We start from the raw sequence: 25,966 nt of genomic DNA, 5'->3' as shown, positions 1-25,966 counted from the left end.
GAAAGAGAGGGCTATATAGAACAAAGCAATGAAATTGTAACCCAATGGTCCTGGTCCCGACCAACATGCGCGGGACCCCGAGCATGGGAATATTCCGTGGAGAGGTCCTAGACACAACCATGTTTTGGCCTGCAATACTTTCGTAGCCTATACAGACAGTCCATAATCCCTGTGCGCAATGAACCAAACGTGGAAAAAATGCTCGCGAGAGATTCTCTAGAGTTTCGCTGCTGTCTCTCTTATATCTATCTTGGCGCTTTTTGACTTGCTGGATAGAGAAGGGACTCTCAATGCGAGGGACCATGTCTGTCCGGAAGCGGCGGCCCTTAAAGGCCGTTGTACGATCGCTTTTGAGCGGATCCGCCAGGCAGGCGGACCGAACGACCAGACCACGGTGTAAGAAATAGTTTAGGTGAGGGAACGGCGCGAGCGAGCCGCTACGTAGAGAGGAGGTGGGAGCATTCTGCTTACATGGCGGGTCAACAGAGAGCGCTACTGAATGTTCCCCGGGTCTCCGCTTTCACCCTTCGCGCCGTTGGATTGTTTTTGTCTGCTTCGGCTTGTTCCTGCTTTCGCGAGTGCGTTTTGTTAAATCTGACTCTCAGATCAACTTATTCTATGCGGCAGTGCGATGGTGAAGTGCTTCGTGCCATTTTGTAGCAGCGGCTACAAATCGTGTAAGGAAAAGTACTCGCTTTTCAAGCCGTCCCAGGATGATGCAAGGCTCGAAGCGTGGCGGCGAGCAATACCTCGCAAGGACCGTGTACTACAAAGAACGGATCGTGTTTGCGAGAGGCATTTTGCTCCCCACTTCATCCTGAAGACGTGGTCAGCGGAAATTGATTGCCATGTGTTAATGTCCGGCAAGAGAAGAGCGGGCCTTACAAAAGACGCCATTCCATCTATCTTCGAAGGGGCGCCGAGCTACCTTTCAAAACGGATCAAGAGCCCTCGCAAGACAGCGAAGCGACTGTCTGGTCGCGCAGCTTCTTCTTCAGCCTCTCAAAAGAGCACCAGCGCAGTCGGATCAAGATTGCTCGCCGACACAACTCAACCTGTGTCTTCTTCCGATGAAAGCGACAACGTTGCGAAGTCCTGCGAGGCCTCGCCGTTTGAAACACTTTACAATGAAGTGGGCAGCATTTGCTTACCTCAGCATTCATGGGCAGCTCATCGCACCGACGTCGAAGGGGTGAGAGACATTGTGTTTATTGACGCACAGGTAATACACAGGCAAAGGGACGGTTCTTCAGTAATTTTCAATAGAAAGACTCTGCATGTGAAGAGTGACCTGACAGTTGAGGTGCATGTCTTTGGCAGGCTAATTGATTGTGCTGTTGTTGGTGTAAGTTCGTTTGCCACGTCGCCATCTGATATCGAAGCCATGCTCAAAACTATTGATAGCCTTAACGTGTGCCGGGGAGGGCCGAGCTTGAAGGACTTCCCGAGTGTGCATCCGGAGTGTGCTTCGGTAGACTCCCTGCAAAGCTGGAGGCACAACAAGTGCCTACTACTATTACCTCGAGGAGCCATATGTCATCACTTCAGTGGTCTCGCCGACACCTTGAGGTTGCACGCTGACCGGCAAGCTTCGAGAGCGAAAGAGGAGCGACCATGGAAACGCATCAGGCTTTCCGTGCAGCCTTCCCAGCAAGAAAAGTTCAATGCTTTGCGCCGGGGAAAGTCACTGCTCCAGCAGTCACGAGCGCGGCTTATCAAACGCAACAAACGTTTGATCAAGCAGGTACAGGACGCCCGGAAAGAGCTAACAAAATTGCAGGAGGAAGAGGTCAACTCCAGGCACTGGATATGCCGCCAGCGCAGCTGCTTTTGTTAGAGGAATGTATTTCAGCTGCCAAGAGCACGACAAAAAGAAACCGGCGATACACAGATGATTGGATTCTCTTGTGTCTCCTTCTACACATACGCAGCCCTGCTACGTACTCTTTTTTGAGGAGCAACGACATTTTGCCTTTGCCATGCGTTAGTACTGTAAGGAAGTACATAAGCATGGTGGGCTTGAATTGTGGTTTCGACGAAAACTTCTTCCAAGCCTTGAAGCTGAAGGTGTCCAAGAAAACTCCTTTTCATCGCCGAGGGATATTGATAATGGACGAAATTCAAGTCAGGAAAGAGTTGGCTGTAAACTCAAAAACGATGACATACGCTGGTCTCGTCGATCATGGGGGAAGAGAAAATCAAAGCAGTGAGCTGGCGGATCTTGGTCTCGTTTTTGCTTTTTCTCCTTTCGGAGAAAATTATTTACAGCCGGTGGCTGTGTTTGCATCCAAAGGGTCAACAAAGGGAACGCTTCTTGCTCAGCTCTTGATTCAGTGTATTGTACATCTAGAGAACGCCGGCTTGTTTGTCGACGGAGTTGTGAGCGACGGTGCTTCCACGAACCGCGCGGTGTGGAAACAGCTCGGGATCAGTGGAATATTGGGAGAAGTGGTTAACTCCTTTGAGCACCCAACGGACACTTCAAGAAAGGTATACGTTTTTTCCGATGCACCCCATCTCTTTAATTGCATTAGGAACCGTCTGCACGACAAGAAAGTTCTAAAAAAAGATGGCCACTTTATTAGATGGTCGTGCTACGACGCTGTCTTTGTTGCCGACAGCAAGAACACTGGTGCGCTTCGAGTCTGCCCCAAGCTTACTTACAATCATGTAAATCCATCGAACATGCTCAAGATGAGGGTGAAGCTGGCGACACAGCTTTTCAGCAATTCTGTTGCCAAAGGAATAATGTTTTATGCACGCAGAGGTGCGCCAAGGTTGGCTGATGCTGAACCGACAGCTAAATTTACACTTTTTTTGAACGACCTGTTCGATGCTCTGAACCGCCGGTACCCTGCCGAGGGCATTAGACTAGGAAGCAGAGATTTCACTAGTCTCCAAACTGCATCTGAATGGCTCGACTCATGGGAACAACAGGTTGTAAATGGAGACATTCCAAAAGACCTCTTTTTGACCCAGTCGACAGCCGAAGGTTTGCGCGTTACTCTGAAATCTGTCCAACAACTTTCTACCTACCTTCTGAAAGACTGCGGTTTCAAGTACGTGTTGTCGGCCAAAATGAACCAGGACCCCTTGGAATGCTTTTTCGGAATTATCAGACAGGCGGGAGGTCAAAATGAACATCCGACTTTTCCCACATTCTTGCAGTTATATCGCATGCTAAGCATGTATTCTTTGTTAAAACCTCCGTAGTTTGGAAACTGTGCAGCGCCTGATACCAGTCAGGCTGCCGTTGTTACTCTGGCTGATTTAAGGGAGATATATCAGAGTTCAGATATGCAGCGCCCAAATAAACTGCAAGAATTGAAGCAGAAGCTTGATGGGCTGATCGAAGAAGGCAGCTGGGAATGTGATGACATATTTGAGCTAAATGACTGCGACGCAGACGTTGTAGACTGCATTGTATACTACGTCACTGGCTTTGTCTCAAGAAAACTCGCAAATGAGGCCTCCTATACGATTTGCAAGGAGGCGCTTGAGGGAACAAAAGGGATCGCAAATGTGCCTGAAGCCGACCTGGTGAATTTAAAAACGAGAGGCAGGCTGACGCACCCGAATATGCATCTTTTTGATCTTTTCAAATACTGCGAGGAGAAGTTTCAAAAATATGCAAGTGACAGGCATGCGTTCGATAGGACAATTGATGCTGTTCTGGAAAAGTTCCAGTTTACATTTCCATGCAGTCTTCACAAAGAAGACATGCTTGCGAAACTGATGCACTACTACGTGTGCTTGCGTATGCGCCAATATTGCAGGCAGTTGAAAAGTCAGAAAGACAAAAAGAGCCAGGACTTGCGAAAGTTGTCAAAAGTTGTGTGAGCCCATGGGTCGAAGCGACTGCATGAGAGCTGAAATTTACTTTGCAGTGCATATTTTCCTCACTTTATTCTATCACGTTAACCTGTTGTTTCCGTACTTGTGCTTTTGTCAAAATTGTTCAATAAATTTTTAAGAGCTTTGACTTTTGTGCAGTGAAGCGTCTTCATGATCTTTGCGGGCGAGTATTGATATAATTCATTTTATCGTAATATCGCGCTAACATCCGAGGCGGTGCGCCCGTGTATATTTTCGGCATTGGTATGGGTCCTTTCCTTGCACAGGGTAATATTTGGCAATATCTAATAACTGGTAGAGTTAGTAAGAAGCCTGCAGTGCGAAATAAAAGGCAGTGTTTTATTAAACGCACATGCATGCCACCAACGCCACGTCGCCTAGGCCCTCCTAAGCGGCTGCTTATACTGATTTCGACGCTTTGTTTAAAAGAGCCGAAATGTTTTTGTGTAAATAAAGGATAACTTATATCCCCAAAGTAAAATACCAGAAGAGGAAATCTTAAGGCCAGTTAACCACGCAGTTCAAGAAAATACAGGCCCAAAGCAACGTATAGCGCTCGCGCCGATGTGGCCCGGCCGCTCGCGGAGCGGGGAAAAGTTGGCCGCGCCATCTGTCGGCTGCCTTCAAAAGTAGAATGTTACGACAGGGCGCTGGGCGCGGGCGTTCTCTCACCTAACCTACTCTTACACCGTGGACCAGACAATAGGCATTCGCCCCGTTCGGCAGGCGAAAGGAAAGTTGGTGAACTTCAACTTTGGGGCGGACGAGCGAACCGCCCGGCGACCGAATTGCAGCGATTGGCTGCTTTTTACGTGACGTAGGCATCCGCTCCTGCCGGGCAAGATGGCCGTCCGTCGACTGAACTGGAGAGCGAGGCATAGGTCGTGGCTGTAGTGGTGGCACCTATGCCGCGAGGCATACTATATTGGCCACATGTTGATATTACGAGTGTTCAGAGCGACTGCGAACTTCTCCGCGTGCAGCAGCGGCGACCAGCGACAGTTTCCCGAGTTGAAATCGACGCTGATGTTGTTGACAGAGCGCCTCTTCAAACCGACGCAAGACCTACGCGTTGGCGGTGTCACGAAGTGTTTATATGGAGCTATTTGTGGTTGCTGCAAGCGTTCCTAATTCCTGCGAGGATCATCACGCACAGCGGCGTGCAACAGCTGCTCACGGTGAACTTCTTTGCGTGCATGAGCTGCGTAGCACAGTGACTAGTGTCCGCGTAGTGAAAGTGATTGCGATCGAAGCAAGTGCTTTTACGTCAAGGCAGTGAAATGTGCGCCTTGGAGAGCTCACTACGCATGCCGTGCTTTCCGAATGCTGAAATGAACGTGGCGTTGTGCAGCTAGTCGCATTCGTTGCGATGGTTGCAGTGATCGCGACCGAAGCGTGCACATGACGTTGTTGCTGGCTACGCATTCGTTACCATTTTGTTCGCGATTCGTGTTGGCACTGTGCTTGAGAATTGCCGTGTGTGCGACGTGACGCGACGCGAGCTTGGCTGCACGGCTGTAGGACTGTTTTGCGGCGACAACAGCGATGTCGCCATCCTTCTGCGCTTTGGTGCTCCATTCAGTACGTTTTGTGATGATGGGTGCTCGGTTTACGACTCGCCGGAGAAACTGTGTAACCTGTGTGAAAACATCGGTGCAGTGCAAATGTATCTTCGGGAGCGTCATTTCTTTTTATTTCTTGCCGGCTGTGCGCACATTTGCCTGCAATAAACATATCGGCGTGATGAATGGGTGACTGAACACTTCCGCTAGCCATTTCGGTTTAGGTTGTAACACCATGGTATTACGCGATTACAAACAAGGATTATTGCCGCTTTTGAATCACGACTGATTGGCAGTGTACAAATCTGTAATATGTGCCAACTCATAAGTCTGTTTTTCATGAGCATTTCAATTGATGTAGTGCAGAAAAAAAAATGTGGCAGCAGCTTATGCAATCAAAACTGACCACAGAGCAAGTTGAGCATAACGAGTCTTGATGAAAAAGAAGAAAAAAATATTGAGAAAACCTTTGCCATTGCTTTTTTTCTCTTTTTGCTTAGCAGTGTTAAGTCAGTAGCGACAAATGCTTGGCAGTATTCAGTTTAGTGGGATGTTGGTTTCCACTGCAATCAGAAAAATACAGTGGTCTTGAAGCACCTCATAGGCAATGACAGTGTTTGTTGTTGATTTTGCTCATGGTCGTTTTCGATCCGGGGATCAGTGGTACGAAACTGGATGTGTTCGCAATGCTATTGCTGCAGAGCTGCTCGCAAAATCGGCCTTATTGGTGTTAAGCAGTTGTTCAGCGGCGCTTCCTGGGTCAGCGGCAGCACTTTGTTTAACAAGCCATTCTCGAAGCTTTGAGAAGATCTCGTCGATGCACTTGCATATGTCTGTCTGCTACCACCTTCATTTGCCTGTGACTGCTTGCTACAGGCATGACTACTTGCAGACTGCAAAATAAGCCCTGTGGAGCTGGTAAAGCTACGCTAGGAACAAAGACGATGGTAACAACATCACTGCACAGGGTAGCAATTCTTGCTCTGTTGTCGTCCCTTAGCACAGTTTCGACATGCCAACTTGCCACCGGTGCACCCCACAGTACACTATGATGAAGGTCTGTGAAATTTACAGAAAGCAACAACGGGAGAGGAAGTAGGTTGTATAGGCATATCTAGTGCATGCTGTACAGATAGCTTCCTGCCTTATTATAGCCTGGCCCCTCTGTTTTTAATCCTTCATCACCCAGCACCTATGGCCCTATTTGTGTTATTGGCATGTGCTGCAAATCGCCAAACACATTTCATACTCTCGACCCTGCTAGAATGTTTTGGCCCATTAAGTTGTTTGATTCAAATCGGCAAGCTTTTAGAAGACGTTTCTGCAATAGCCAACTTTTTCTTGTTCTTCACGACATGCACCTTGACTGCAACATCCCCCTATGATGCTTTTGTTCTTTGCTTTGAAAAAGCATGCGATTCCCCTATTTATGTGAGGCTGGTTTTCTCGTGCTTTAACTTGCATCCAATAGCTCTAAACTGGATCCAAGCTTAAACAGCCAGCCTTCGGCAGATTTCCCTTGCCAATTCTTATGTATCTTGCCTTTCCCTGCAATCTCGGACGTCCGCCAAGGCACTCCTTTGGGCCTCAGCTTTTCATTACTTGAATTATTACCGTCCCTTCAGTGTTTTGTCATATGCCTTCACTGACAGCCATATGGGGTGCGCCATACTGCAATCAATACCAGCATTTCAGTTGTTCAAAACAACAATTAGCATGCCCTGGATTGTTCTGTTTGCTAATGTTACTAAGAATGCAGTAATATTGTTTTTTATTGTCAGCATTACATTTTGCCAACTTATAAGGCCGCTGAATTTCATATGCCGCTGAATTTCAAGATTCGTTTTTGTTCGTGCCACAGAGGGCTGTAACGGTCTTGCATCCCACAAGGCTGTGTATCTTACTGTCCTTCGAAGTGGTTACTACAGAAATCATGCTATAAATTACGAACTCACTGAGCTCCTACCTGGCACACCATTTTAAAGGTCGCTACTCAAGTAACGTCATTTAGGACCACTGAAGTGTGATAAATATGAAAACAAATAGATCTGATATAGTGCTCAGTCACTCGGTCACCTCGGCAAACCAGTACAATGCTCTCTTATGCATAATGTGTTCATTGAGAACTTAGTTCATAATTTATTTCAAACTATATCGGGGCAAATTTACACAATAGTAGCAGTTGGGCTAACTTTGCACAAGCTAGCTCTAGCTACCTACATTCGCCGACTGGAAAGCTAAACATGCATTAGTGCACCCACCTGTTGTTGACCAGGCTTCTCTTTGTGCTTGTCTGTTCTGCTCAGCAGAGCAACACACTGACTTCATGATGTGGCTCAGTGAGAATTCTACATGTGTATGCTTATGCATGTAACTTGTATATAGTCACATGTACTAAGGATAGTATTAACTGGGCAATTGGTTCAGCTTAAAAGCTCTCATCATCAGACTGCAGCAAAGAGATAGCAATAAAAGACAAAAGTCATCACTGCCTTTCTGTTTTTCTTCGTCATCCTTCGGCCTGACTTCAACTTGGTTTTTTTCCAACTTCCTTATGACTACTGATGGCTCAGTTAATTCATTTCCTTGCAACCCAGACTGGCAGTGGAATAAGGATATTTTGCTAAGAAATTGGTAGTTAGTAACTAGTACGACATTATTCTATATATAACAAGTGGTGCGGATATCTATTAACAAATACAGATTCTCTCTTTTGCTTGCTGCTTTGGGAATCAGAGTCGCCCTTAAAATTTCTCATATTATTTTTTACTGATCAGAAAGGACGTACCTTCAAGATTGCTGTAGAGCTTTACTGGAGAACTTAAGCATCTATGGCCCACACATACTTCAATGGCTTATTTTTCAATTCATTCTGTCCTGAGACATCATAGCTCTTATTTCTGAAAATTAACTTTTTCGCATTCTGCTTGATATGCTTGTGTTTGTTTGAGGTAACTGCAAAATATGAAGCAGTTCCCGTTCCCTTGACTATACAAAGCATTCTATCCTAGTCTCCGCCAATATTTGCTTTGTAAACTTTCCAAATCGGTTCTTGCATTTCCTTAACCTCTAGGCCAGTGTACTTACTCCCTTATCTAATTATGTATGGATTAATGAGGATGGCACATGTATACTTTTCTGAAATACGGAGCAACCACTTTGTTTTAAATTCATGGGACAGTTAAGAATGCTTTGTGGTCGTACGCACAATACGCCACCTTGTTTCTGGGCATGTTAACATTGATTGGCTCTCAACAGAACTTTCCACACTTGTTTACTATGCTGTATACTGGTTTGCACAATATTCACTGCAATGTCACCTCAGGAAGCACTGGTAAAAGGAAGCGGCCTGCCCATTGTCACTGCAGAACAAAAGCGTGCACTTTAGTACAGTGATGCGCACCATATCCGCTTTGAAGCCATTGAGTGGTATTTCTATTTCGATTTTCGTAATGGTGTGAAAAACATGACGAAAAAAAATCAGAAAGGAAATCAGTATTATTGCGTCTTCATTTTTCTGTGATATTGTAAACACCTGCAGTTAACACTGATCTTCCATATTAGTAAAGGTTGGGAACATTGTAATTTCCTCATGTATAGATGCATTCATATCTGATGGTAACATGCTAAAATGTGCTGATTTTTTCATGCATGCATAATACACACATCTTTATCTAAGAGCACACAGAGGCATCCGCTCTACGTCACCTCTTGTGTAGGACAGTTCAGCATACACTGTTAGTGATATCGCTTTGGACAGTTGGCAGTATCAGTGAGGTGTTTGTTGCGGGTTGTCTCTTTTTGTTTCATGTTAAGTATGCGTATCTATTCCTACAACAAATATTTTTGTTTGCTGGGATTATGTTCGCAGAGATAGAGTTTATGGTTCGCAGCCACGGTTATGTGGCTGTAAGTGCACTGTCAGACTCGCCAGCAGCAAGACTCACTCGAACGGGACAAAAGCAACCCACCGAAATATGTCAGATTCTACCGCTGTTCTCGCTGTTCGAGGGGATCCCGTGCAGAGAGAAACCTCGCTAGCAGGAGTAGCCTCCATGAATGGCGGCGGTCAAAGATGACAACATTTTCCGCACATGCAATTTCATCACTGGCATCAAACTCAGTGGCCCTATATCTGCCCCGCTACAAACCACACTGAATTTCACCCATGACAACAAGTAACCACGGCCATGAAAAGGTTGGGAGTCCAGTCACAGATTTTCCTGAATAGTTTTACTCCACATAAGGAGAGCTTTCCTGATATCAGTATGTCATCTCTCCAAAGTGCTATTGTTCATTTCAGTTATTGTTAATATATACTGTGCTGCCCTGTAGTGCATTTTCCTGTTTTTTATTGCTCCTTGATGCTTACCTGCATATCGTTTCATTACATTTACTTCCACATATTTTGCTCGACTGAGCACAGTATAGGTGATTTTTTTATATGTTATGTTACAATAAATAATTGACTCACTGCATTTGTATAAGCGTTTCTCATCCTCTGTCATTTGCCATCTGTACAGGAGCTGAGCGCACTTCTCATGCGGGCTCTCGCTATTTTTCTCCCCTCCTCACTCAAATTGTAACTCTGTTCCGACAAGACCACTATGTAGATGCTGAAATAAAGCAGCGTACGCAGGCATGTGCTGAAAACTGTAGGCATGCCTAGATTAAAGTCTTCACATTCAGGAAGTCAGTAATAATGCTAACCAGAAGACAACATGAGCCTATGTACAATTGTCAACAGCTTGAAATATTATGATTCTAACCATTATTCGTGCAGTGTTTCAGGGGAATCCCCCCACGGTGGGGTAGATTTGTAATAACAGATGAATTTCTCATAATCATCCACTCAAGTGCAGCCTTAATGCTACAAACAAAAGCTCTACCGCTGTGTAGCCTTTTCTTTCAGGCAAATATGCCCCGACTTGTATTGATGCTAATGAGCATTTACTCCGTTTATACAAAAATAATTGCACCAAATGGGCAGGGAAGCACCATGTGCATGCATACACCATGTTCAAATCGTACCTCAAAGAGGTGCACAGGGGGATGAGAACCAACCGACTCATTCCCAGTTGCTACAGAACCGGTCTGCACAATGTCAACGTGATGGGACGGAAGGCCCAAGGCTCACTACAGTGCTCAAGCCACCTCTTTCAGTCGACATACGCTAACGCTGCTCTCAAATTTAAAACTACTGTAGTGTCGTGCCGTTATTGACTGCGCTCGAGCTGAAATCGCCTTTTCTCCGCTGTGTGACGCTCCCTTTTGCGACGTACCTACGCAGTCAGCCAAACTTGTGGTCGCGACTGATACCGACATTCCTCCGTTTTCTGCTGCCCTCGTGCCGCTCTCCTGTGTCGGCGTCCCTCATTCAACTGTTTTCTTCACGCCTTTCGAAACCGCTTCCCGCCATCCCCGCCTCCTGCTTCCATTTGCTATTCTGACGATCGACCATGGACAAAGTGCAATTTACGTCTCGAACCCATCTTCGTGTTTGTCAGCAGTGCTCCGAGGTGAATGCCTCGGGCGTATTGAAGAACTTGATTCCTGCCTTCCCTACCCTATTCTTGATACCACCGCTTCCTTCGATGTCGATGTGCTCAGCTCTTGTGATGTTAAGAATGATCCACCGCCCTCCGACGTTTTCCACCGTGCCATTGACGCCGACCTTCCACCCGCGCTACGTGATCAACTCGTCGCCCTCCTCCAGCGCTTCAGTTCTTCTTTCGATCTTCCTCAGACTGCCTTGGGCCGTACGTCTGTCGTTGCGCACACCATCGACACCGGTACACACGCCCCTCTTCGCCAGCGCCCCTATCGTGTCTCGGCTTCTGAGCGCCGCGTCATTTCTGATCACGTGGACGACATGCTCCGTCGGGGTGTGATACAGCCCTCCCACAGTCCCTGGGCGTCTCCTGTTGTGTTGGTAAAAAATAAAGATGGTTCCATCAGGTTCTGTGTTGATTACCGCCGGCTGAACAACATCACACGCAAGGACGTCTATCCCCTGCCACGAATCGATGACGCCCTGAACTGCTTGCAGGGAGCTGAGTATTTCTCCTCGCTGGATTTGAGGTCAGGCTACTGGCAGGTGCCCATGGCTGACGCTGATCGCTCAAAAACTGCCTTCATAACACCTGTCGGCTTATATGAGTTCAGCGTCATGCCGTTTGACCTTTGCAACGCCCCGGCAGATTTCGAACGCCTGATGGACACTATCCTTAGTGGACTCAAGTGGGAGAGTTGTCTTTGCTATCTCGATGACATCGTCGTCTTTTCTGCGGACTTTTCTTCTCATCTCATCCGCCTCGAGCGCGTTCTGACTTGTCTTACTGACGCTGGGCTCCAGATGAATCTGAAAAAGTGCCGCTTTGCTGCCCGACAACTCACCATTTTAGGACATGTAGTCTCTAAAGACGGCATTCTTCCGGACCCCGCCAAACTTCGTGCAGTTGCCGAATTTCCGAAGCCCACCTCACTGAAGCAGCTCCGTAGCTTCGTTGGCCTTTGCTCTTACTTCCGTCGCTTCATCTTGAATTTCGTCACGATCATCGCTCCTCTGACCCAGCTACTCGCCGGCAGCTCCAATCTCTCCGTTTGGACGCCTGCTTGCGATGACGCCTTCGACACCTTGCGCCGCCTTTTGGTTTCGCCTCCCATCCTGCGCCACTTTGACCCGACTGCGCCTACTGAGATCCACACTGACGCCAGCGGTATTGGACTGGGTGCTGTTCTCACTCAACGCAAACCTGGCTTCCGTGAATATGTGGTCGCCTACGCCAGTCGGACCTTGAGCAAAGCGGAGGCCAACTATTCTGTTACCGAACGAGAATGTTTGGCCATCATTTGGGCCATTGGAAAATTTCGTCCCTATGTCTACGGTCGCCCGTTCTGTATAGTAACCGACCACCATGCCCTGTGCTGGCTGGCCTCTATAAAAGACCCGTCAGGACGCCTAGCTCGCTGGGCTCTGCGATTGCAGGAGTATGACATTCATGTCATTTACCGCTCTGGCCTCAAGCATAATGACGCGGACGCTCTTTCCCGCTCGCCGCTACCTAGTGCTTCATCGCCTGCTCCTGTGTCTGCTTACGACTTGTCCTCACTTGCCGACATGTCTACCGAGCAGCGGAAAGACCCTTGGATCGCCACTCTTATTAACTTCCTTTCGAGTCCTACGACTGATAATTCGTCCCGTTCCCTCTTACGTCAAGCCCGTCACTTTTCTATTCGGGACGGTCTCCTCTATCGTCGCAATTACCTGTTCGACGGACGCAAATGGCTCCTAGTGATCCCCCGCCATCTACGCACCGACATTTGCGCCGCTTTCCATGCGGACCCCCAGTGTGCCCACGGCGGCGTGTTGAAAACCTGTACGCGTCTGCGTTCCGTTCTACTGGCGTGGCACGTACCGCTTTGTTCGCCACTTTGTGCGATCTTGCCCATCTTGTCAACGGCGTAAATGTCCGCCTCACACCTCGCCTGCTCCACTGCAGCCCGTTACCCTGCCCTGCCCGACCGTTTGACCGCGTTTGCATAGACCTCTACGGCCCCCTCCCTCCCACTCCCGCTGGTCACCGCTGGATTATCGTGGCCGTGGATCATCTCACACGTTGTGCTGAAACGTCTCCATTACCATCGGCTTCCGCCCGCGACGTGGCTTCCTTTCTTCTAAAGAACCTGATTCTTCGCCATGGTGCTCCTCAAGAACTGCTCAGCGACCGTGGACGCGTATTCCTGTCTGACGCTCTTGAGGCCCTCCTCAAGGAATGCCGCATTATCCATCGAACCGCTTCGTCTTACCACCCTCAGACCCTCAGAACGGGGGCCTGACCGAGCGTTTCAACCGAACCCTCAGTGACATGCTGTCCATGTACGTCGACGCCAACCACTCCAACTGGGACCAAGTTCTTCCCTTCGTCACCTACGCATATAACACTGCGACACGAACCACCACTGGATTCTCTCCCTTCTTTCTTCTGTACGGCCGCGAGCCCCTCTGCACGATGGATACTCTTCTTCGCTACCGACCCGACATTTCCGAGTCCACGCCACTGTCCGACGCTGCCAGGTACGCCGAAGAATGCCGCCAGCTTGCTCGCTCGTTTACCACGCAGACCCAGTGGCAGCAAAAACATGACCGCGACACTTCCGCGGCCTCTACCTCCTACCCTGCCGACTCCCTTGTGTGGCTCTGGGTGCCTCCCACAACTCCCGGCCTTTCGCGGAAACTGCTGCATCGGTATCATGGTCCCTACCGGGTTCTCAAGCAAACATCTCCGGTCAGTTATATTGTTGAGCCTGTTGCACCCGCTGCGGACTTGCGTCGCCGTGGCCGCGAAACCGTCCACGTCGACCGACTGAAGCCGTACTACGACCCCACTGTTCTTCCTTCCCCTTAGGACGCCAGGATGGCTCCTTTTCACCCGGGGGAAACTGTAGTGTGCCAACTGTGATAGGTTCCGCTACCGCCATGCGCCGACACTGCGCTGCGCCTGACGACGACGAAGTTATGCGCCGACACTACGCTGCGCTTGACGACGACGAAGTTGCCCCGCTCTCTTGGTGCTGGCTACGCCCGTCTACGCTGCCAGATCCTGCACGGCGGTTCGGTCTCTTGAGGACGCCTAATAAGCGCACCCCTACACTACTTATATTGTATGCGCCTCTTCTTTCCACTGTGTTAACATTCATTTGATCAGTGTGACCCTCATACATGCGTGGAGACAACTAAGACCGAAGCCAATTTGTTTTCAATATCCACTGTAAACTATACATCATAGCACTAAACAACGCAAACACCAGAGAAGCCTCTTCTCTATTGTCTTAGTTGTTTAGCACTATGGTGTATAGTTCAATCCAACCAGCCCAACTTTCCGTTATTGTAAGATGCACTGTCAACAAATGGGGAAGGGGTGTAGTGTAGGTTTCAAAAGCACCCAGCTTGGAGGGCATGATCCTACAGTTGCACAAATTAACAGCCTACGAAGCTTCATGCTATATAGTGTCAAATCCCTTTGTACTCAAATAACTTAACGTAATCAGCATTGCTGGAAATGTGCTGCAACTAAAGCAAAGTAATGTTACTGTTCAGCAGCACATGCAGCATGGAATCATTTGAAAATGTGCATGGTGCAAAGTCACTGCAATGCTTTTATGTACACCTAGAATGCAACTGTCAAGTATCGCCTCGAGCAGTTCTGTCAGAACAAAGTTACTGAAAGGTTAATGTGATGCTCAAGCCAAAAATGCCCAGTCCACAACACAGCACCTTGGAACACATGTTCTGTTAAGTATACACTCACAGGAGTGCTCAGCTTGTTGCCCTGCATTGGTGAGGTTCTCTTGAATTGGTTTGTCCTGTATATCCATTATAAGTAACCTTTGCTATGCAAAGTGTTCCAGAGCTTATATGGACATATGACACTACATGGATGTCAGTAAAGCGCACCACGGCATGAGGTTGCATGCGTAAGGAATGAACAATCTGCAACATGAGCAATAGTTGTTTCAAACTGCATGTTTATTCAGTTTGTAAGAAGAAAGGAATCCACAAGACGGTTGCCCGCGGTGCTCCTCAGCGAAACTGCATCTGCCTGATGGTCCGTGAGGTGCAAGCACCACTACTGTAGACAGTGCTTATCACTGCACTGCACTACAGCAGGCCCCCTATCCGCCACCTGGGGACCGCGCTCTCTAGCAGGCAGGTTCTGCCGAGAGTGCCACTGCATGGTCTGGTTCCCCAGCCGTTGAAAGGATAGGAAGGTGGAAACGTGAAGCACACAAACACATAATTAGGGCACATAAACAATGGTGCTGGCAAAGGTGATACTCGACACAGTCCAGAGAACACATGGAGTGGCACATACACATTCAACAATCACGGAAAAGGATATGCACATGACCGCACTGTGGGCTGCAACACCTCCATACAGCTTCACAGCAACCTTTGCCACAAGCCTGAAAAGAAACAAAGCCACAGACAGACAGGCACAGGCACAAAGAGACAAAGGAACGAAAAAAATGGAACGTCATCAGGCATGGCACACGTAAAAGATGAAAACCTACAGGCAACGTTCACACAACAGAATGACATGTACATGAGATGCGAGCTGTGCAGCCAGGCCAGGGCACTGAATGTGGCCGAATGGTCTGAACCTGGGCCATCCGAGGACCTCTGAAAGGGCCCGTTGAACCAGGCTCAGGCCGAGAACTGGTAGCGGCAGCAGAACGACAACACCGTTTAGGATTCAAGAAATGGGAACCCAGCCTACAAGTGCGCAACACATGTAGCGTCCTAGCGCTGTGCTGCCACTGCAAGCCAGACATTGCTTGAATTCCTAAATGCAGCGCACAGAACAGATGCAGATGGTTATTTACAATGCAGTGCGAGCTCTGCAGCCAGGCCAGGGCACTGAATGTGGTCGAATGGCCTGAACCTGGGCCATCGAGGACCTGTGAAAGGGCCCGTTGAACCAGGCTCAGGCCGAGAACTGGTAGCGGCAGCAGAACGACAACACCGTTAAGGATTCAAGAAATGGGAACCCAGCCTACAAGTGCGCAACACATGTAGCGTCCTAGCGCTGTGCTGCCACTGCAAGCCAGACGTTGCTTGCATTCCTAAATGCAGCGCACAGAACAGATGCAGATGGTTATTTACAATGCAGTGCGAGCTCTGCAGCCAGGCCAGGGCACTGAATGTGGTCGAACGGTCTGAACCTGGGCCATCGAGGACCTCTGAAAGGGCCCGTTGAACCAGGCTCAGGCCGAGAACTGGTAGCGGCAGCAGAACGACAACACCGTTAAGGATTCAAGAAATGGGAACCCAGCCTACAAGTGCGCAACACATGTAGCGTCCTAGCGCTGTGCTGCCACTGCAAGCCAGACGTTGCTTGAATTCCTAAATGCAGCGCACAGAACAAATGCAGATGGTTATTTACAATGCAGTGCGAGCTGTGCAGCCAGGCCAGGGCACTGAATGTGGCCGAACTGTTTGAACCTGGACCATCCGAACGCCTTTGAAAGGGTCCGTTGAACCAGCCGCGAGCCGGAACATGGCAAAGGCGACACAGAGTTCATGTTCCAGGCAAATGTAGCTTTCTACTTAGGACGTAGAAAGCCAGATTCGAGTACTTTGTCCTGCCATGGTACACGCCCATGACCACTGAGAATGTACCGCATGAACTGTTCTCGCACTGCTTTTGCCCGAACTGTGTAGTTGTTGCTGCTGCACTGCCGGAGATCTGAAAAGGAGGGACCTGTGTTTGCATCAGCTCTCCACTGGCCATCAATTACTTGCCCATCCTCCGCCACCCTCTCAACATCAGCTGGAGAGCAGTACTGAAATATGGTGTCCTCTTCGTCGTCCAGTGTCCTCAGTTAGTTGTGCAAAACTACAACGGCATACACTATAGCATCCAATGATATTGTAGATGCCCTGATGTCTTGACGAAGGATCCTCCAGTTAAAATACCAAATGCGTTCTCTACAATTCGCCTAGCTCGACAAAGCCTGTAGTTAAATATCCTTCTTTCTGAATTTAGGTTTGCTCCTGGGAAAGGCCTCATGAGATTTTCAGAGAGTGGGAAAGCCTCATCTCCGACCATGACATAGGGAAGTGTTATAGAAGTGCCTGGGAGCAGTCATGGCTCTGGTATGGACAGGCGGCCTGCTTTTTACTTCTTCCCGAAGTCAGAGTCATTGAATAAGCCAGTGTCCCCACGGGAACCACACTCTCCAATATCTACTAAAGTGAACCGATATTTGGCATCACACACAGCAAGTAAGACTATGCTAAAGGTGCCCTTGTAGTTATGGAACAGACTTCCAGAGTTAGCAGGAGCCTCTATATCAATGTGTTTGCCATCAATTGCTCCAATACAGTTTGGGAAGTTCCACAGGCTTTCAAACTCGGCAGCTATACGTCTCCAGTCGGCAGCTGTTGGGTGTGGAAGGTACAAGGGCTCGAGAACTTGACGCAAGGCAAGGCAGGTTTGCCTCACTATACGACCAGCCATGCTATCGGGGATCCTATAAGACTTTGCTATAATCCTCATCGTGGAACCATGTGCCAGGTACCTGCAAGTACAGAAAGACTAGTGAGAAGGATGAATCGAAAACACTGAACCTATATTAAATGCACACTGCAGCCCAAATAATGTCACTGAGTGAATAAACAAGCACAGTCTATGTTGTTGAAGGGTATAAGCAAGAAATGCAAGCACATGCATGGTGCCACCCTTCAGTGCAGACGGAAACAGGTCAAATGAGCCTAAAATACACCTTCAACAGCATTATTCCTGTATTCACCAGACTACTTCTTCAGCATTCTTACGAGCTGCAGTAATAGGACTGATCTGTTGGGCTTCTTGCAACTCACTTCTGCCCGCTTCACCTCTGCCTCACATCACAGAAGTGGTCTGCTGTTGTATGTTGTACACACCAGTGAGCAGAAGGGCTCAGCAGTCGAGTATGAGGACCCAGCAAGGTTTGGCAGTTATATTTGACGCACAAGGTTCAATACCTTTGTCTCTAGGTGGTACCTGCTTCTGCCCACAGGTAACCTGAGTGTGAGGGCCACTCATACTACAAATGTCTCTATGCATTCAAGCTAAGACAAATCCTGGCAGACTTGCTGCAATACCCGCAGGCACTAAAAAAGCAGCTTCTTGATGTGTTTGCGTTATTCCACCCAAGTGCCAGACAAATGCAGTGAAACCAACTTTTTCTGTCATTAGCTTGCACTGGTGGAAGAATTTTAAAGATTGTAACATCAATTTCGGTATTGGTTCAGTTCCGTACAGAATACTTGGCTGACATGAATTCCAAGACTGCCCGGAATGGGAGCTGGGCACAGTACACTTACAATAAGCTTTTCCAGTGTTTAGTACATCAAAAAGAAACACTGAAAAAGAAATAATACACCTTGTCTTTTGTAAAGGAGGCAGAACTATATTCCGTAAAAAAAGAGTAGATCTCGTCTCGGTTAAGGTGTCTGACGATAAGGTGTCCTGACTGAAGCAGATATAACCCACAGACATGAAGAAAAGGAAGCCACATGTTGCACCTCACATGATGTCACTTAGGAATGCACCAGCAAGCAAAGTAGTCGAAGAACTGCTTTGCAATTAAGATAAAACGAATGCAGTCGATTGAAAACAGCATTGCTGCAGTCTTAGCTCTGAGCTGAAGCCGTTGGAAGGCTGAAAGAATGAGCACACTTGGGCAGCTCACAGGAGCTAATCATGAGCATTTACAATCACACTGTTAGCACTTTTACATCGCAAAAGTTTTAAAAAGCTGCAGTTATTAAGCATACACTGGCTGCCATTGAAAGGCTACACCACAAGGTGTATATAGCACATAGGCAGGACAAAGCATTTTACACATTAAATTGTGTACTGTAAACTGTCAGACCAAAAACTGACAATAAGACAATTCCTCCCTACATGTGGTACACTACAGGAAAGGCCCGACATGTGCATTTCGTCTTAACATTTCATTACACGGTGTTAAGAGTGGACAACGTGGTCCTAGGAGCCGGGTGTGACTCATCGCAAAGCAAGGGATATGACGAGGCCTGGCGCCGGCGGCAGAAGCATAGACGACGACGGCCGGGGCTGTTGCACTCCAAATCACCGAACCTCCGAACCGATCGAAGGAGGCTGTCTCCCACCGGCCTGGGAGAAATTACTGTCAGACGAGTGTCGTCGTTAGGCAAAGCTGCGGCGAGGAGCTTGCGACAGCAGCAGCACGGCAGAAGCACCGGTATACGTTGGCCGAGTCGACCTTCGGGTCACCGGACTGGATGATGCTACGCAGGGTCACGCTGAACGAGGCTGCTAATTGAAAGACGCTGTGTCGAATGGGTCTCGTGCTTCGGCCATCCGGCGGGGGAGTTCGAGAAAGTTCAACCACCTGCGAGGAGACTGCGGGATTCTGCTTTCCCACGGAGGCAACGCACAGAACACTTGCGGCAATGGTCAAGGTGACGCATCTGTGTTTGATGACTGTCTTCCCCTTCTCATCCCCCGAGCTGTGAGAGAGCGAGAGGGCATCAGCACCGCCCTGCCGTGGGTGGTACCGCCAGCGTCATCAATGGCCCATCCGATTGGACAACGTTATTCGAACTAAGTTCCCCAGTCAGGGATCTGGGGAACGCGAACCGTATTTAACGGGATGTTGTTGTGTGATCGGAGCATTGGATTGCATTGCATTCGATTCCATTCTCTTCTGTAAATATGTAGAATAAACCCTCTTGTACAGTTTCCTCGATAGCGCAGTCCGTCAACGTCATTCGGAGCCGGTACCTGTGAGGCTAAACGAGTTAGTCATCTCCAGGACCCCTCCGTCTTCAACTCTGGTTCCAGCGGTGGGATAGAAGCCCCATCTTTAACTCTGGTTCCAGAGGTGGGCTTGTGAGGCCCGTTCCCAACACTGGTTGGCAGCAGCTGGGATGGACCGTGCGACATCGTACTTTCTCCACGGGTGAGCGTTTTGGCTTTTGCAATGGGATTCGCCAGGCTTTAAGATTCAGAGAATAATCTTGACTGGGAATCAGGGCTTTGTCGTTTGAGAGGGGTTATTCTCAAGGCATTGTTGTGTTAGCAGAGCCAAAGCGGAGAAAGCGTTGTCATGGACCTAATGAGGTTGTACAAGTCGGACTTGCTGTTGATATGCGAGGAACTGTCGGTTGAAGTGCCTAGCAAACTAACCAAAATTGAATTGGGCGAATTCATTCTTAAACAAGTCAAGCATAACGATCAGTTGCTGGTAGATACGTGGAATTTGGTACAAGGGGAAAAAGCCCGCAAAGAGAAAGCCGACCGGGAGGCTAAAAAGAAAGCCGACCAGGAGGCTAATGAGAAAGCCGATCGGGAGAAACAAAAAGCACGTAAGGAGGAAGCTGATCGGGAGTGCGACATAGAGAAGGAACGGGAACGGCAACGGCAAAAGTGGAAGGTTGAAAATGAAATAAGGAAACTAAAGTTATTAGAACTTCAAAACGAAATACAAAGAAAGGGCGGTAGTGTGAGAGCCGGAAGTCCTGAAAGAGCAAGCGATGCTTATGAAATAGGTCCGCAGATAAGACCCGAAAAGTCGGTGACCGTAGCCGCGTTGGTAAATCGCGACACCACGAGGGAAGTGGCAGAGAACGCGTTCAACCGGTGCGGTAGTCCAAGGAATGCCGCAGAATCCGAGACCGTGTCCAGTGTAGTTGGACGTAATGCTAAGAGAGAGCATTCCGAGATAGCGTCTAAACTACACGAGTGCGAGGATTCTCCTCCAAGTGAGGTAGGAGTGGCAACGGACAACTTTGTCGGGACAGTTGCGAGCGCGACACTTTCAGTAGAATCGATACAGGCGTCAAACCGGCAGGACCGCGAAAAGGGAGTTTTTAATATCGGAAAAGGTTTCGAGGTAGAAACAGCGGAAACCCCTTTTGAGAGTAACAACCGCGGTAAGAGCGAGTTGGAATGTCACAGTGGCTTCAGTGGCAAAGGCTCCGGAGAGGCTACCTTGGTAATACTGGCACAAGAAGAGTGCGAGGCTGCCGAGGAAAAGGATAGCCATAAGAGCCAGCCTTCCAGAGAAGACAACTCAGTTGTAGCTGAGCAGGGCAACAGCCGGACTTCCAGGGAGGACAACTCAGTTGTAGCTGAGCAGGGCAACAGCCAGACTTCCCGGGAGGACAACTCAGTTGTAGCTGAGCAGGGCGACAGCTAGGCGGGCTCAGTTGTAGCTGAGCACTGCAGTAGAGAGAATGGCGCGCAGAGCGACAGCCAGGCGGGCTCAGTTGTAACTGAGCACTGCAGTACAGGGAATGGCGCGCAGAGCGATAGCCAGGCGGGCTCAGTTGTAGCCGAGCACTGCAATGTAGACAATGGCGCGCAGAGCGACAGCCAGGCGGGCTCAGTTGTAGATGAGCACTGCAATGCAGATAATGGCGCGCAGAGCGACAGGTAAGCTGGAGAGGACAACTCCCGAGGGAATGAGCTGGGGATCTCAGGGGCAGTTTCATGTCCGTCTGTCAGCTGCGTGGAGCTGGCACTCTGCTACGAAGGCACAGAGGCCAGTTTGGAATTTCATGAAAATTTCCGAGGTGCGACGGAAAAACTAGAGATAGCTAGTTGTCATCAGGAGACGCACGCGACACAGTCTAAGCGCAGAAAAAGAACAAGGGCAAGAACCAAGAAAAAACGAATCAAATTCAAAGCCCTAAATTCGGTTGCGCGGACAGGTGCGAAAAAAAGAAATGCGGTGGAGGGAAAGGCGAAGCCTTCCCGCGTTGCGCCTCGTAAACTTGCAGCTGCAGTTGATGATCTCGCGACGCGTGCAGCTCGTTCGAAGGCTGACGGCAGTAATGAAAAGGGAAGAGCGCGTCTTCCAAGCAAAACTGGCGCGAAGTGCATAAAGGGGCATCGGCCTGCAAGAAAGACTAGACCGCGCCGTCCGGACAAAAAGCCAGTTAGGAAAAAGGCAAAGCGGCCCAAGAGATCAGAACCCGCAAGGTTGCGCGGCACTCAGCGCATGCGAACGCAGGCGTCGAACAACCGAGACGACACATGCAGGCGTGTTCGGCGGGCGCACTTGAAAAGGAATCGTCCTTCACATTTGGCACCGCATTCTAGGAAGCGCGCATGCCGAAAGGGTAGCCGAGCTTCCTGCTTGGGGCGAGAGAAAGAGGTACCTTCTCGCGCTGGTCACTGCTCGTCGTCCAGAGCCAGAGTCGGTTATCGACATTGTAGGCACGACCAAGGTTTTCGTAGAGCCTCGAGGGGGCGCGGAAACGACAGTGAGAGTCGGGGATCGTTTTTTTCTGCAGCCTTTTGTCACGAGTTGACCGCAGTACAATCAGTCAAAGCGCGACCCCGGCGGGCACGTCTGAAAGACTAATCCTTTCAACTCGGCGGCGGGGAGTCAGCTTTCCCCCCCCCCCCCCCCGCGTGGCGACTCGAAGTAGGTGTTTCGTTTTTTTTTTATTCCTCTTTTTTTTTCTGTGTGTGTTTATGAAATCAGGCAGGGAAAGGCTACTTTTGAGTTAAAACGAGTTGATCGGAGGTTACTGTTTTTTTTTCCTTACCTTAGACAAGGGCTATGGTGTCACTGAGTTAGAAATCACAGGTGTCGATTTCCCATGCTACCAAGAGATAAGGGCACTCACAGGAGTGCAGCTCGAGTAGAACTACGCTTAACGTCGCGTAGACGGAGCGTAGATCCCTTGATTGACTGACACCTTACGAAAGGGAGCCTCACTGACATACACTGAAATGACCGAAGAGAAAAATCGTCTGAAGGAAGCGCTCGTGTCCCAACCTTTGCTTCAGGCCACTTATTTCAGTAAAGAAGTTCAGTGTGACGCCAGTGACAGAAGACTGGGTGCTATTTTAAGTCAAGTTGGCGACGGCCACGAAGAGCACCATGTTCAGTACGTCAGCCGCAGGCTGACATGTAGAAAAGCGTTAAGCGCTTCAGACAAAGAGCGCGCGTTTGGTTTAGGCGGCACAGAGGTTGTCGGGTTACCAGAGTTACTTGAACGGCGCAAAGTTCATATTTATGACTGACCATCGTCTTAAACGTGCTTATGACAGTTTTGTCCCCCCAAAAATGGTCGCTTGCTTAGACGGAGTCCTGCTCTCCAAAAACAGAATTTCTCGATGCGTTTCAGGAACGGAAAACCGCACGGAAATGCTGATAGATTCAGCCGATTGTTGTAGACAGGAGTACTTGGTGGGACCACCTACTGTGTGTGGGTTTTTGATTTTAACCTTGGTCCAAGCAGTCCGTCTTTGGCGATTTCAAAGGGGATATTTTGCGCTTTCTTGGCACCAAAATTACGCCAAAATTCAGTAATGTTTTATTAAACATTTATTGTCATTGTAGAAAGCCTGGTGGGTCTTTGGCAAATTCCGAGCGCTTGCTTGTGGGTCAGTGCCCTGTCTCGTGGAACAGTCCACTGATGCCATTCTTTGTTGAATGTTCGAGCTTGGATGCCATTTCTGGAAACCAGCCCTTCCACCCGACTCCGGCCTCATCTCTTCCTGCCCAGCGGTCGTGAACGCTGGCCATTCGAGATTTTTCGGGCCGCGGACGAGCTGTTAAGAGTGGACAACGTGGTCCTAGGAGCCGGGTGTGACTCATCGCAAAGCAAGGGATATGACGAGGCCTGGCGCCGGCGGCAGAAGCATAGACGACGACGGCCGGGGCTGTTGCACTCCAAATCACCGAACCTCCGAACCGATCGAAGGAGGCTGTCTCCCACCGGCCTGGGAGAAATTACTGTCAGACGAGTGTCGTCGTTAGGCAAAGCTGTGGCGAGGAGCTTGCGACAGCAGCAGCACGGCAGAAGCACCGGTATACGTTGGCCGAGTCGACCTTCGGGTCACCGGACTGGATGATGCTACGCAGGGTCACGCTGAACGAGGCTGCTAATTGAAAGACGCTGTGTCGAATGGGTCTCGTGCTTCGGCCATCCGGCGGGGGAGTTCGAGAAGGTTCAACCACCTGCGAGGAGACTGCGGGATTCTGCTTTCCCACGGAGGCAACGCACAGAACACTTGCGGCAATGGTCAAGGTGACGCATCTGTGTTTGATGACTGTCTTCCCCTTCTCATCCCCCGAGCTGTGAGAGAGCGAGAGGGCATCAGCACCGCCCTGCCGTGGGTGGTACCGCCAGCGTCATCAATGGCCCATCCGATTGGACAACGTTATTCGAACTAAGTTCCCCAGTCAGGGATCTGGGGAACGCGAACCGTATTTAACGGGATGTTGTTGTGTGATCGGAGCATTGGATTGCATTGCATTCGATTCGATTCTCATCTGTAAATATGTAGAATAAACCCTTCTGTACAGTTTCCTCGATAACGCAGTCCGACATCGTCATTCGGAGCCGGTACCTGCGAGGCTAAACGAGTTAGTCATCTCCAGGACCCCTCCGTCTTCAACTCTGGTTCCAGCGGTGGGATAGAAGCCCCATCTTTAACGCTGGTTCCAGCGGTGGGTTGTGTGGCCCCGTTCTCAACAACGGTATCCACAGTTCATGGCACGATACTTCACGGCACTGTACAAAATGATGAAAAAATGTAACGTTAGCCCACCTTAATGTGAATGCCAGCCACAAGCATTTTCTACTGACAAATACCGCATATGCGGAGCTGTATGGTGCTCCTAGTAACGAGGTCGACGCGTCGAAATGTACTGGAATGCCCGCTATAGCGGCCGCTTATCAGTACACATTTATTCTGCTGAAGCCGCGGCACCGCTGGACACCGCTGTTCCGTGTCTGCGCGACCAAGCCAGGAAAAATGAAATAAAAGCAACAAACTTATTGCCTAACTGTCAACTCTGGTCTTTTTCCGAGGACCACTCTCGAGCCTGCCTGCGCGGTGTGTGGGTGCAAAGAGCTCAGTGCCAATGTAATAGAAATGTTCGCGCGTGTGAACACGTTTCGCATTCTAGGCCTGCTTCTTTATAGTAAACTTGTCATAAATTGTTCACATGTCAGTCGCACGAAAACGCGCTTCTGCATTACCGCGAGTATCAGCATCTGCATCTGTCGAAAGCGTCAATGCGGCAACAACGCGACCACACGGCGAAGCAAACAAGGAAGATATGAACTTTTACTGTACCTTTCCACAGACATCCGGAAGTACTGGAAGAAGTCTGTTCCATCTCCATCCCTCATGTCCCGGACTAACGTGAAGTAATCGCCCAGTCGACGCCGGTCTCTTAAAAGACGTCGTATAGGCTTGCGCCTCCTCTTACGCTGCTGCTGAATGACTGCGTCGGCAGCGACGAACTGCGCTACTAATGGCTAGTTCACCCTGTTTGTGTTGCCCATATAAGCAGTCAAAACCTCTACAGCCGAGCTACTCATCTGGTAGCTGACGAGAGCCGCGTACAAGAGCAAGAACTTCAAAAACCACGCCATGGCTATGCCGATGTTCAGCCTAGGTGCCGGTCGCCGAGGAGCAAAAAAAGACCACGTTTTCGCGCCGTCTAGGTTGCCAACAGGAGCATGCTATTGGACAGACGGCAATCCCGGGCGCGCCAATCGGAACGCTTTAAACCATCCGCCTCGTCCGCCAGCTCCAAAATGATCGTACAACACTCATTCCGCCCCACGCGCGAGCAAAGGCCGAAAGCGAGCGGTTCGCTCGCTGGCGGATCCGCCCAAAAACGATCGTACAACGGCCTTAAAGCGCTCCTCAAAATACTTGTCGGGTAATGTCACTCGCTCGAAAACTGGGCCCATGGCCACCCGAAATAAAGGGCTTTTTAGGACAAAATGGAATTGTTCACCCCAATGGTACTGGTCGCGACCAACATATGCGCCACACCGAGATGAGAACATTGCGTAGAGAGGTGAACGACACAACCATGTTGTGCGGTGAAATACATTCGTAGCCTTTGCAGACCGTCCATATTCCATGTGCCTATAGAAGCAAACGTGGAAAAAATGCTCGCGAAGGATTCTGTCGAGTTTCGCCGCTGTCCTAATCTCAGTTTTATCTCCCTTGGTGCTTCATCGCTTGCAGTTTAGA

General features: G+C 49.3%; 1 pseudogene; it reads left to right on the top strand.

Moving 5' to 3' along the window:
* Positions 1-631: 631 nt before the first annotated feature.
* Positions 632-3,840, top strand: LOC149338137 (uncharacterized; annotated as a pseudogene).
* Positions 3,841-25,966: the final 22,126 nt, after the last annotated feature.

This window comes from Amblyomma mixtum, chromosome 6, assembly GCF_055824585.1.
Source record: "Amblyomma mixtum isolate Tamu chromosome 6, ASM5582458v1, whole genome shotgun sequence".
Lineage (NCBI taxonomy): Eukaryota > Metazoa > Arthropoda > Arachnida > Ixodida > Ixodidae > Amblyomma > Amblyomma mixtum.
Note: the sequence above shows the minus strand (reverse complement) of the source record. Positions and strands in the feature narration are given on the sequence as shown.